The 12,489-nt window shown below is 46.5% G+C and overlaps 1 protein-coding gene and 1 non-coding gene across 2 annotated transcripts in view; one reads left to right on the forward strand and one right to left on the reverse strand.

Moving 5' to 3' along the window:
- LOC140904593 (uncharacterized) overlaps positions 1-12,489 on the reverse strand; it is a 261,339-nt gene that overhangs the window by 125,541 nt on the left and 123,309 nt on the right. The gene's annotated exons all lie outside the window — the stretch shown is intronic.
- On the forward strand, positions 9,704-9,777 carry TRNAT-UGU (transfer RNA threonine (anticodon UGU)). The gene has a single exon. It is a non-coding gene; the product is annotated as a tRNA-Thr (tRNA).

Consider the following 12,489-nt stretch of genomic DNA (forward strand, 5'->3'; position numbering starts at 1 on the left):
GGTCCATCTAGCCCAGTGTCCTGTCTTCCGACAGTGACCAGCGCCGGGTGTCCCAGAGGGAATGAACAGAACAGGGAATCATGAAGTGATTCATCTCCTGTCACCCATTCACAGCTTATGACAAACAGAAGTTAGGGACACCATCCCTGCCCATCCTGGCTAATAACCATTCACGGACCTGTCCTCGATAGATTTCTCATGATGTTTTTTGTTTTTTGTAACCCTATTATAATCTTGGCCTTCACAACGTCCTCTGGCAAGGAGTTCCCCAGGTTGACTGTGCGTTGTGTGAAGAAATACTTCCTTTTGTTTCTTATAAACCTGCTGCCTATTAATTTGATTGGGTGATTCCTAGTCCTTGTGTTCTGAGAAGGAGTAAATGACACTTCCTTCTTTACTTTCTCCACAGCAGACATGCTTTTATAGACCTCTCTCATATGCCCTCTTGTCTCTTTTCCAAGCTGAAAAGTCCCAGTCTTACATATCTCTCCTCATACAGAAGCTGTTTCATACTCCTAGTCCGGGTTTTTTTGCCCTTTTCTGAACCTTTTCTAATTGTAATGTATCTTTCTTGAGATGGGCCGACCACATCCGCACACAATTTCAAGATGTGGGCGTACCATGGATTTATATAGAGGCAAGTTATGTACTGTCTTATTATCTGTCCCTTTCTTAATGATTCCCAACACCCTGTTTGCTTTTTGACTGCCTCTGCACCCTGAGTGGATGTTTTCAGAGAACTATCAACAATGACTCCAAGATCCCTCTCTTGAGTGGAAACAGCTAATGTAGACCCCATCATTTTATATGTATAGTTGGGATTATGTTTTCCAATGGGCTGCACTAGGTGCTATCCTGACATCTAGGACTGCTGAGATCCTGCATTCAGTGATATCCCTGCCCTTCCTGTTCCCTTTCTCCACTGAACCCCACCAGCCCATTCTTAGTGTTCCCAGCTTCCCCAGGACTCTCTCATTGTGTCTGGACCTCTCTCTCTCTCTGCAAGAAGCAGTTCCAGGGAGACTTGTCCTCTGTCTGGAGTCTTCAACTTCCTGGACATGGATTTACTTTCTCTGTGTTTTAGGAGATGCTTTGAAATTGAGTGTCTGTGACATTAACCACAGTGCAATCTTGACTGGTTGAACAGCTGTTTCCCCTCAGTTGCCCAAGCTGGGGTGGCTTTTACACTGCTTTACTGTGAGAACAGCCACTCCTGGGCAGTTAACACCCAGTCTCCAGCATGTAACTCACTGCCAGCTACACACTATTGAGCGCTGTTAGTCAGCGACTCACGAATTACAGTGCACCACAGGAGAACCCCAGAAAATTCTCTGGTCCCGGACTTTTGTGCATCTTTCACTGTCCAGCACACTACTGAACAACTCAAGGTCATATGAAGTCTGTCATTTCATCAGTGGAAAATGACACGTGCCAGCCTTGTTATCCCAAAAGGATTTTCCAACACACTTTAATCCCAACACACTGGTTAGATGAAACAATAAAATGAGATGGCTAACTACCGGCAAAAAAACCATATTAATTGACTACAGGTAATGAGGTATAAAAGCCAGAATTGTTTACAAAAGAAATGCAAGATAAAACCCAAACTAACATCTAAGTTAACAAGCTAAAACGGGTACAAAGCAAATGTTTCTCTCACTATATCCTGAGGCAGGCTGGCTGTCCTTTCAGCCAGAAGTCCCCCTAATTCGCCCCTGCTGCCAAGTTCAGTTTCTTCAGGAGCTGTCATGAGCAGAGGAAAAGGGGGAGAGAGAGAGTCTCAAGCATTTTCCTCCCCTCTTTTTATAATTCAGTCCTTTGTACGACAAACAACTTCAGTTCTCAGCTGAATCATGGTGACCGGCTGTCTGTTGTAGCTATGAGCTTCAAGTGGTCCCTGTGAAGGAATGTAAATGTCTTCTTCACACCTTCCCCCTCCTGGAGAATGGCAATTTGACCAGCTGCTTGCCTTGCTGTCTCTGAGGAACTGGTCTGAGGGTGTTCCCCAGAATTGTAACTTTTTCACTAATATGATACAGTAAAATCTCATAATTTTACATAGTGTTGCTACACATATTTTAACAGGAGGATAATATTCTGTAGATTATGCATTTTCAAATGATACCTCAAACAAGCCATACTATGTAAATAATTGATCATAGTTTTCTAGAAGAGTGAACATAGGGGTTGTGACAGGGTCAGGCCAGATGGCTAAGTAGGTCCCTTTTCCTTGGGTAAAGTAACAGAACAATCAGGAACCTTCTGGAGACCAGTAAGACAGGCTGATTCGAACACCTGCAACCAATCAAGAAGCTACTTGAATCAATTGAGGCAGGTAATCAGGGCACCTGGGTTTTAAAAAGGAGCTCACCTCAGTTAGTGAGGTGCGTGTGAGGAGCTGGGAGCAAGGGGCGCGAGGAGCTGAGAGTGAGAACATGGACTGTTGGAGGACTGAGGAGTACAAGCATTATCAGACACCAGGAGGAAGGTCCTATGGTGAGGATAAAGAAGGGGTTGGGAGGAGGCCATGGGGAAGTAGCCCAGGGAGTTGTCGCTGTCGCAGAGCTGTTCCAGGAGGCACTCTAGACAGGTGCATTCCACAGGGCCCTGGGCTGGAGCCCGGAGCAGAGGGTGGGCCCGGGTTCCCCCCAAATCCTCCCAACTCCTGGTCAGACACAGGAGTCGTCGGCCTGGACTCTGGGTTCAGAAAAACGGCCAAGCTGAGGGCTGCCGGGAAGCTCCAAGGCGAGCAAATCCGCCAATAAGCGCAAGACCCACCAAGGTAGAGCAGGAACTTCGTCACAGGGTACAGACTGTGCCTGTCTGTGTGTGTCCCCAGCAGATATGTGGGTATTTCAATCCCTCATAAGCAGAGTGCTCAGCATCTTCAGGGACCCAGGGAGCTGGTCCTGGGAATTCACTGGTTTACTAGGCGTGACACTGTAGGGAATTGTGAGACACTTTAATAATAATAATTAATAATAAAATACCAATATGATGAAATTGCAATGAATCATGCTAGATATGCCATGTAAGGTGTCAGTGAAAATGCTATGATTTTCCAAGTATGATCATTTTGTTTCTATGTTTTATACCACCTTTGTGTTGTGAGTTGTAGACATGTAGGGTATATCTGTATTTCCAGACTTGTGCAGTGTTTCTGGGTGACACCCCCGAACAGACTGGCATCAGCACTGCCGAGCCTCTTCACTGGCCTGTCAAGGGTCATCAGCTGTACAATGAGCCCATGAAAAGAACCAAGGGGATACACCTATTGAGTCAGCAAGACATGCAGGGGTATGCCTGTGTACTGAGAACTCCAGGGCTTTTCCATGCCATGTGCTGTGAAGCTTGTGTTTGGGACACAGGAAGTACAAGCCACAAGGCAAAGGGAATAGAAAGGGCAGCTGCATCATCTTCATTTTCTCTTCAATCCCTCTTCCTACCTCTGGAGCAACTTCTCCGCAAACTGAAGCCTTGAACAAAGGACTGAATGACCCATCCAAGCTGTGGATGTGTTCCAGACGGACTTTCAAGCCAGGAACTCACCAATACTGTGAAGAACCCGATATATAGATTTCTGAATGTATCTGACCTTTCCTTCTTTCCTTTAGTTTAGAGGCTAAAGGATTGGCTGGCAGCCTGGTATTTTGGGTAAGATCCAAACCTTTTTTTTAAGGTCAGGCTTGACAAAGCCCTGGCTGGGATGATTTAATTGGGGATTGGTCCTGCTTTGAGCAGGGGGTTGGACTAGATGACCTCCTGAGGTCCCTTCCAACCCTGAGATTCTATGATTCAAACCTGTGCTGACCTGGTAATATGGCTGACCCTTTGGGGTCAGAACATTGTGTTTCTGTGACCAGAATTTTTAAATAAGCTCTCACTGTACCGAACATAGGTGCTGATTGGGAGTCAGAGAACTGGAATGCAATAAAGGGGGCTGTGTGATCTTTTTCAGCTTCTCAATAACCAGTGTGGGGGATCAGAAGCATAGTTTGTGAGTGGTCAGTGATTTTAACTTCAGTGTTAGCCATCAGTTCTGGGAGCATCTTCTCTCCCTTTTTTAGCCTGCCCTGACCTTAGCGTTTTCAGTCAGGACTCCCCAAGGCACACCAGGTCACACTAAGCACTGAAGTGAAATTAATAGAATGTTTTGTTTTTTTATGACAAAGTCTTATGCAATCACCTGAACTCCTTTGTTTTCTTTCATCTGAGCAGGGTTTCCCATTTCCAAACCTGATGTGTTTTCCCAGCTGGAAGAAGGGGAAGAGCCATGGGTCTCAGAGCTCCAGGGTTCAGAGGAAAGACAGACCCTGAGAGCTCCCTGCAAAGGTGAGGAAACATGAAACCAACTCAGAATCTGTAAGTGCCTGAAGGAAACATCTGGGATGCCCTACGAAGCCCTTGGGAGGTCACTCAGTTCATTATTGTCTCTAGCAGGGGTCATAACCTCAGGGTAACCAGAGCTCATGGCTTCCTGTAGATCCGAGCAGACATCAGGCAGTAGCTTCCTCCCTTCCCCCCATGAATTTGATGGGATGTGAAGGCTGAATTGATCCCCTCCTCTCTCCTATTTAGGGGAAGTGTTTGGAGGAGTTCAGTTCCTGCTTTTATTTGACCTCTCTCCAGCACTTTTTTTCGTTGGCCTTCCCCTTTCCATCCCTGTTTGAGGTTTCTGTCTCTACCGCAGCAGGTGATGCGATGGCATGTGAGAAAGAGGAGCAGAATTCTCAGCAGGAAGATGCTGGGCAAGTGGATAAACACAGAGCATTATCACAAAGATCGGAAAGGAACGTGTCCAGGAGTCATGAGCAGGGAAAATCCTGTGAGATTCAGCACAGACCAGAGAGAGAGCAGGGAAATCGGCCAAGGGATAAAGTGCGTAAATTAATTTCCTGTCGGGGAACTCAGAAGAACCTCAAGGAAAGCACAACACAGCAGGAAATCCTCAGGGGAAAGACAAAAAATGCATGCACTGAGTGTGGGAAAAACGTATATGACCAGTCAGCCCTTATAAAGCATCAGAGAATCCGCGCAGGAGAGAGGCCCTATGAATGCCGTGAGTGTGAGAACCTTCAATCGCAGCTCAAACCTTGTTACTCATCAGAGAACCACACAGGGGAGAGGCCCTATGAATGCTGTGAGTGTGGGAAAACCTTCTCTTGGCACTCAGCCCATGTTAGCCATCCAAGAATCTGCACAGGAGATCAACACCATAAAAACCTCTAGGGCTATCCGTACTTTTTTTTCTTTAATACTTTTCCTGATTCCCACATAGTAACTTTTAAAGTTGTTTGAACTGTTTGCAGCACCGTTATCCCTCAGCGTGTCCAAATGAGTGGCCCATTTTTGCCTTTTGCAGTTCACCCTGTTTTGAAGTGGACCCATTTGTCCTTCCTATCTACTCCATTGTCTCATGAATAATTTGAGTGTGCCCTTCCTATCAGGAACCAGGGAGCATCACATCTATTCCATTCCTCCTATTGCAAAATTATTGTTCGGAATCACCAATGATTCAGATTATATCATTGCCAGTTGTTCTCACGTTGCTCTGGGTTGTGCTGAAGAGCAGTTATATTGGGAACTTTCCCTATTATATTTAAAGGAAGAGGAGCAGGGGCAGGAAAAGAAGTGTCATTTCAGCCTCTGTGACACTGGAAGGAGATGGGGTGACTCAGAGATTCCCTCCTTCCCCATCGCTCCAGACCTGTTAACTCTGCATGGCTCAGACAGGAGGGATCTTCATCACATTCTATCCCTCCACTTCTCAAAGTGTCATGTGATGAAGCGTTCTCAGCTGTCTGTGCTTGGAGACGATGCTTTGACTTCTTTAATCCTATATCAGAGTTGCTATGCCTGGAGATGAAAGTGTCAAAAACCTGGAAGGGGAATTCAAATAGATCCCAAGCACAGTGTGATCATTTGGAGTTTATATCCCAGGTTCCATCAATTGGTAAAGCCACTTCTGGCAAGGGGGCTGTTTTGTCCCCCATTATGGGGGATGCTAGGTTACTAAAAAAATTGAAATAACCTAACTAATTCTATGGCATGGGGAATGGTCCCCTTCATGATGCAGATGTTGAGGAAATAGAAGTGGGTTTTTTATTGAATTTATCCTTTGTAGGTGCTAAAAAAAATGTATGAAATGAAATCAGTGTTGGAAATCTAATAGCTGCAGAAAAATAGCTAGTTTTGAATAGAAACTCCAGCTCTGATAACTAACAGGCCTGTATCCAGTCCCTTGCCTGGAATTGTGCCACCAAATTAAAGAAAAGCTGGGCATGTTTCAGGAAGCCATTCCTCACTAACACTGCTGAGATTTTGAGTGCTTTTGTAAAGGATTCTACTTCAGAGAAGTGTACATTTACCCTAAGCAAGGCCAAGGATTTGGAAAGAACTGGGGTTGAATGAGTACACGCTCCGTTCTTGGTTTCCATCCCAGTAAAAGAAGCTATGGTGACCAAAGCCCCAAGGAAAATTGTTTGTTTGTACAACTCACTGATTACAGATCCAAAGCATGCCAGGGTTAGATTGAGAACAATCATCCTTCACCATTTGGATCCAAAGAGAGAGAGTGCTTCATAGGACATTCCCTCCTCGTGGATTCCAAACTGGGTGCCTGATTGGGTAATGTCAAAGTCAGATTCAGGACTCACATAATTTGTCAGACCATTCTGTTTATTAGCAAAGCACTTTGCCAATGCACCCAGATATGTGAGCCCCCTGCAAAGGCTCAAGCTAACTTATTTATACAGATAAGCCAATTTAACATAAGAGACAAAAGGAAGCAGAAACTGACAAATATACATACATATCTTACTTGCATACTAATGTTTACCAATCTCCCAGCTCAGTAGGAGCTCTAAGTTAATTAGTCTGAGGACCCATTGTCTCACACTCCTTAATGTTTCTCTTCTTGACAACTATATTTCAACTAACCCTTCAAGTAGCATTTCTTTCATGAATTCTAATTTCAATATAATTCATTCTATTTTCACAGAAACAAGGACTTTCAGGCTGTGGAAATGATGGTAACCAATGAGGCAACGAACGTGTCCGGTTCCAATTTCAGACTTCCAGATACTCGCATGTTGAGTCCTGATTCTCTGGTTTTGTGTCTGATGCTCCGGCTTCACAATAAAGCTGATGTTGGCACAGCTGCCCCCATGTAGCTGCACTGGTGTAGCATGCTATTACAGATGCTCTAAGCCAATGGGAGAGATCTCTCCCGTCGGACTTCATTAGTCCAGCCCCCTCAAGCTATATGTCCTGCTGACGTAGCGCTATCTACACAGGGCGTTAGGGCCGTGTAACTACATTGCTCAACTCTGGATTTTTCACACCCCTGAGCAATATAGTTATACCGATAAATGCCTTTTAGAAGAACCAGCGATATATGAACTCAGAGAATTGGTTGGGACCTACGTTGGGACAAACCAGAACTAGAGCCAAGGTTCAGTTGTTGGCAACGGGGATTAAAAGAAAATGAACTCATATGACAAGAATTTGAGCTCTTTGAATATGTTATTGTTTCCAATGAAAATGAATTTATTGGTTAAAGAGTAGGAGACTAATTGTGTGATAATCTGAATCACTTTGTAAAACAAAGTGTCTTGTTTTTTGTTTTGTTAGTCATACAGGAAGTGACAGCTGATCTTGAAAAGTTAATTTGCTTTAATTTACCCCCTGTAGTGTAAGGAGTTCTGGTAGAAAACCTCACTCCAATGGTTGCGGTGGAAGAATGTGTGTGAGAGTGTATAAGTGAATATTGGCCCAGTATAGATTTTAAGTTTTTGTGTTTCAAATAGAACTTATTTTGCTTAGTTTCAAAGTCTATTTCTAGTGAAAGCAAAATTATTCAAAGAGACAATTTGTAGAAGTTTTTACAAGTTCTTACACTTAGACTGTATGGGTCACTGACTTCCCCACTTCTCTAATTTGCAAAGGAAAGTCATCTGTCATAGGATGTGTTCAGCAGGTTGGAAAGTTGCAGTCCTCAACCACCAAGGAAAAGGCTGAAGTCCATTACCTTTTAGGTCAAGAAGCCATCTAAAGTCTGGTCTATGCTGAAAAGCGATGTTGACGTAGCCACCTCTCTCAGGGCTGTGAAAAGTCCACTCCACTGAGAGAAATAGTTAATGTGACCTCAGCCCCAGCGTAGACAGTGTTAGGTTGTCAGAAGAATACTTCCAGTGTTTGAAGTATAGACAGAGCCTGAGACCGACCAATCCCCTATGGGAAGTGAGTCATGACATGAATTCCAATTTTGACCCATTTCCCTATATGTGAGAGAGGTACTAGTATGGAGGGCTGAGCCAGCTGTCCGATCGCCTGGTTCCTCAACTCTAGCTACAGCTCTTAGTACCCATCCACCCAAAGACTGAGAGAAATGGAGAGTTCCAACTGTTGTTATTTTAGTATCTTATTGTTCCTTTCTCTGTTTTTTGTGCTGGCCTTTCTATTATATCAGGGTGTGAGGGTATAGCTCAGTTCATGTTGTGACAAAGCTCTGTCCTTGTCTCTATGGGTCCCACGTTTCCTGGTGGATTTTGCTAGCCTCAGAGGCTCACTGTGACCCTCCACATAGCCCTTCTCTCTCTAGAGGCAAGGGCCACAGCTTACTGAGCCATCATAAGCCAGCAAGGGAGGTGAGGAGAGGCAACCCTCCCTCGCACAATCTCTGTTTCCCAGTATCCATGATTAATCGGGGAGGGGAGGGGAGGGGGGAGCCCGGGCCCGCCCTCTACTCTGGGCTCCAGCCCAGGGACCCGAATAGTAGCAGCTATGGTAGCTGACTTTTGGGAAATAGGACGTGTACAATTCCCTGGGCCGCTTCCCCACAGCAGCCCCCACTGGCTGCCCACGAGGCATTGCAAACCCTTCCCAAAGCACCCTGCGGCCAGTTGCACAGTGGGATAGCGACCCACAATGCACTGCTCTCTGTGGCGATCCAAGAGCTGCTAGCCTGGATGCGCTCCGGTGACACAAGCAGCCTAGTGTGGACATGCAACAGCGGCTTAATTAAAACTCTTTAACTAAAGCAGCATAACTCTGTCGTGTAGATGTAGCCTGGCTCCCACTGGGGCCAAGGATGCTCAGGCACTGAAACTGAAGAGCCACAACTTCCTCCGGGCAGGTGCCTCGTGGGAGGGGCAGAGAGGTGTGAGCGGTTCTCAGGGTAGGTGAGCGGAGGGTACAGAGAGGAGTGTGTGGCAGGCTGGGCAGGTCTCATGGGAGGGCTCAAAGGAGTGTGGGTGACGGGCAGAGTCTGTCTCAGGAGAGGGGGCAGAGAAGTGTTGGTGGCAGGCAGACTGTGGGGTAGGGGGCGGAGAGGCACGAGCAGCCGGCAATGAGGCCTCGGGGAGAGAGGAGTGAGCGAAAGGTGGACCAGCAGGCTTCAGCCAAGGAGGCAGAGTGGGTGGGAAGAAGTCCCCCTGTTAACCCAGTGCTATCTACACTGGGATTAGGTTGGCATAATGGCATTGCTCAGCGGGGTTAAATTTTTTACCCCGCAAAGTAATGTCGTTACACTGACCTAATTTTGTAGCGCAGACTTGTCCAAAGAATCACACACACACCTTGGGAGCAAAACTTCACCTGCTTCTCTGCTTTACAGAATCCAACACAAGCAACGCTTGTCCGGCCGTGGGGGGCGTTGGCAGGGAGTCAGGTGTGGGCAGACACCACACGTTAGCCAGAGACGGGCACCATGGCTTAGCTGGCTAAAGCACCTGTCTTGTAAACAGGAGATCCTGGGTTCAACTCCCAGTGGTGCCTTGTTGAGTGGCTTTTGAGGCACCTGGTACTGGCTGCTGTCAGAAGACAAGATACAGAGATAGGTGGACCTTTGGTCTAGCCCAGTGATGCTGGTTTTGCTGTTTAAATTACACGCACAGGCACTGATGATAGAGTGACTGAAAGTTTGGGTGTTAAGAGCTGATAGGCCAGTGGTGCAGTCCCCTCGCAGATGACCCCCTCCCTCTGGGACAGGGGCAGGTCCGAGCTCTCACACCAAGTGGCTCATTGGGGCTGCCAGAATCTGTGGGCGGCTCATTCAGTTTATGCTGAGGGTTGAGTCCTGCTTTGTGCACCGTGTCTGAGAATGAAAATCCTAAACCTCCCTTTGAAATAACGAATGCAGCAGGACATGTTTTTTGTCCCTGCCCCAAAGCAGACAGAAAAATGGAGAAATGTCATTGGGTCCAGGGGAATACTTCACTGCGGTTTTACCATTTCCACTTGCTAAAATCCCTCCCAACCTTCTGGGCTCCTGAAGCAGGATCCTGAGCCTGAGCTGAGACATGTACACTGCTACTTTACAGCCCAAGCCGCTGTCCTGGATTAATGTGATATCTGCACCCCAGTTTTGAGCCCCACAGCTTGAGCTCCAGGAGCCCACGTCAGGTGACCCAGGCCAGCCCTGCTGCCATCTTTATCCCGGGAGAGAGGGACTCTACGGGACGTCTCCATTGCAGTGTCAGCCCAGGGGTGGCAGGCTGTGCTCAAAGCAGCACCCTGGAAGCCCCATAGTCACCACTCTCATAGAATTAAGGGATGGTTTGTACAGAGTCGGCCTGGTGAGCTATCATTGTAAAAGTCGTGATCTGTTGAAGGCTAATACCTGGGTGGATGGTGTGTGCTAGGCTTGTCTGGGAAGTGGTGGAGTTTTGCTCTGGGTGCGTCACTGAAATATGTGATGAGGCTGGGAAATGGCCACCGCCAGCCTTTCCGGTGTGACGCTGGAGGAGCCAGACTCGCTGCTGGCCCAGTGAAGGTATCCACATTGCCAAGGGCTCTCCCAGGAACCGTGTACAATGCGGACTCCTCCGAGACAGCCCAGAGACAATGGACACTGCTTGACTCACATCAAGGCAGAGGAACTTCCTAGCAAGTTGGAAGAAACTATGAAAGAGGGGAAGAGACATCATGACTTGGCCTCTCTCCCCCGCAATTCAACACCTGGAAACACATCTGGAGGACAAAGACTGAACTGAAATAATTCAGAGATCAGAAGAGAATAATAATCCATTCAAATCAAAGTCCCCAAACAGACTAGTATTGGTTTCTCAGCAGAAAACTTTCCATGTGGGGGATTTTATTTTCCCACTCAGACCTTGCCAAGGGAAGCAGAATGAAAATCTTTGAGTTGCCTCCTTCAGAACAGCTTGGCCTAGACACTCTAGCTGTGGGCCACTGTCGTGGCCTTGCTGAGGTGGGGGCATTTTAATTATTTGTGCAGGTCTCAGGGTGTTTGGGGGAGATTATGAGGATGTTACCTTTTGAGATAAAAACTAAGAAATACGGAACAAAGAGAATTATTTGAGAAATCTCGGATTTAAAAATATTTTATTGAAAGCAAGGGAGGTCTGAGTTTCTGAGAAGGTTTTTGTTTACAGGAAGCAATGTGGCTTGGTCTATCATTGTACCAAAGGGGAGATGGCGGTTTGTGAAGAAGGGGAGAAGACTAAATGCACACAACAAAGATGGGATTTGAACCCATGCGTGCAAAGCATAATGGATTAGCGGACTATCACCTTAACCACTCGACCACCTCATCTGAGCTGCCAAAGAAGAGATGGGAGGAGATGTCTAAGGCCAGCAGAGGTAGGGACAATAAGGAGTTTTTAAATACCAAGTTTAAGGAGGGTCTGAATAACCTCCCCCTTCACATCTAGTGATGAGCTGGGGGAAAGACTTCAGGAACAGACCGTGTTTACATCGACAGGCCTCCTCTGCCTAGGTATGCAACAAGTATCCTTTGAATAAAAAAAACAAACAAAATATAAAGGTAATTCTTCGGTTTTCCTGCAGTCAGGCAAAAAAATGTAAAAAGAAAGGGGCATTTTTAAGCAATCATCTGTCCCCACCCAGGGGCTGGGGAATGTTTATTTTCTTTTTCAGACACTTTATGGACAAGCTGGCACCAGTGGAAGAAAACCCAGAACACCGTGGGTCCCCTGTCGCAACAAAACATTGTGTTCTGTGTTTGTCTTGTTGTTACTGTTATTTTGGTGGATACTGTAAATTCTTCAGGCGTGACACCCCCTTTTAATTGGGCATTTCGTGCTGCCCATTTCGGGGCCAAGGGAAAATGTACCCTAATTCAACCTCTTCCACCCTCTACTCCGCCACCTCCCTCCAAATTGCCTCTGACACCCCCATCCCCACGGTGGCCTACCCCCATCCAGAGACCTGTGGTTCTTAATGCAACTGGTTTACAGATGACTATCGCTCTGTTCCCCACTGACTGGTCTCTCAGTACAAGATTTCCTAACTGTTCTCAGTTTACCAAAGTAGGTGAAAGAATGTTGCTATGAGGAATTTCAAACTCATTTGAATTGGATGGAGGGGAATTAAACAAGAACATTGGAAAATGGCGAGCCCTCACAAATTACCTCTGGGAAGGCTGAAACTCACTGCAGGAAGCTGACTCAGCAGCTCGAATTCAACTCTTGGAACGTGCCCTGGGGCTACCGGATGGGGGGGATT

Source organism: Lepidochelys kempii, unplaced genomic scaffold (genome assembly GCF_965140265.1).
Source record: "Lepidochelys kempii isolate rLepKem1 unplaced genomic scaffold, rLepKem1.hap2 scaffold_37, whole genome shotgun sequence".
Taxonomy (NCBI): domain Eukaryota; kingdom Metazoa; phylum Chordata; order Testudines; family Cheloniidae; genus Lepidochelys; species Lepidochelys kempii.